The sequence below is a fragment of the Panicum virgatum genome, chromosome 3N (genome assembly GCF_016808335.1).
Source record: "Panicum virgatum strain AP13 chromosome 3N, P.virgatum_v5, whole genome shotgun sequence".
In the NCBI taxonomy this organism is placed as follows: domain Eukaryota; kingdom Viridiplantae; phylum Streptophyta; class Magnoliopsida; order Poales; family Poaceae; genus Panicum; species Panicum virgatum.
In genome coordinates, this window is record NC_053147.1 from 38371954 (window position 1) to 38373283 (window position 1330).

The following is a 1330-nucleotide window of genomic DNA, read 5'->3' on the forward strand; positions in this document are numbered from 1 at the left end:
TTGCGGCGGCCGTCGTCTCCCTCCGGTCTTGGCCCTAGGTTTTCGTCGAGTTCTGGGTGGATGGATGCCCCGAGTTGAATAAGGTGCGAGCTATTTATAAGCCGAGGAAGCCACCGGTCGAAGGGGAGGCCGAACCGCATCAGAAACGGGCTAGGCCGGCCGGCCTACCCTGTTTCGGGCTCGCCTCGGTCTCATTTTTCGCGTGCAGACTCCTCGCATCTTCTAGAGTTTATGTCCTTCACGATTGCACCCCTTTTGACGTCGTTATCTTGGAGATATCTTGGAGGAAAGGATAGGATAGGGAATCCTTCATTAAATCATCATTTACTTTGCTTAATCCCGAAGTATCTTGATCTCATCTTCGTGGGCTTGGTCCTTTGGGCTCTCTTGGAGGATGGATGTGCATGAATGGGATTTGAATCAACATGGGCTTTGGTCCTTCCTTTGGGCTTTGGCCTTCGTCTTTCTCTATGTTAGCACTCGATCACGGGCCTCGTCATTTCATGCTCCAAAATAGGCCAAAAACCTGCAAAAACGAAGTTCCTCCAAAATATATGTGCAAGTGTGAAAATGACCGATAATTAGGCCAGGGTTAGGACAGTTAGTGATTTTGATATTAAATTCATTCCATTATCAAGGATAAACAAGGGATAAAGTGGGTACTTAAGGAACGCCAACAGACCCACTCATCCATCCCATGATAAGGATAGGCGAGTATGTATTCTTGGAGTCTCTCCCAAGCTTCTGGGATGGATTCGATCCCTGTCTGCTGGAAAGTTGAAATTCTTCCACGTAGGGCATTTGTTTTGCCCAACAGGAAGAATTTGGCGAGGAACGCCGTGGAACATTTGTTCCATGTGCTGACGGCTTCCTTTTTCTGATAAAACCACTGTTTCATCTTCCCCAGGAGGGAGAAAGAAAACATGCGGAGCCTGATGGCGTCAGCCGTAACGCCCCATATGGTTACGGTCTTGCATAACTCCAAAAAGTTCTGGAGATGGGCGTTGGCGTCCTCATTGGGCTTGCCACAGAATGGGCTAGCCTGCACCATGTTAATGAGGCTGGACTTCAGCTCAAAGTTCACGTCCCCAACATCAACGTTGGGTCCAGTTGTCACATTGGCAGCTGAGGGGACGGAGAAATCACGGAGAGTCTTCTCAGCCATGAGTTCAGTTGATGGTGCTTGGAAAGCTAGTTCACTTGTCGACTACGAGATCGGAGGAGGGACGACGCGAGGTCGGACCCTTCTCACGAGCTTCTTGGGATTTTCAACAAAGTTTGTCTGCAAGGAGAAACCAGACATACACTACCCTGTTTTCATCCAATCAGG

At 49.0% G+C, this 1330-nt stretch overlaps 1 non-coding gene across 1 annotated transcript; it reads left to right on the plus strand.

Moving 5' to 3' along the window:
• The first annotated feature begins 692 nt into the window (after nucleotides 1–692).
• Nucleotides 693–799, plus strand: LOC120668231. The gene has a single exon (XR_005672328.1). It is a non-coding gene; the product is annotated as a small nucleolar RNA R71 (small nucleolar RNA).
• The last annotated feature ends 531 nt before the right edge of the window (nucleotides 800–1330 follow it).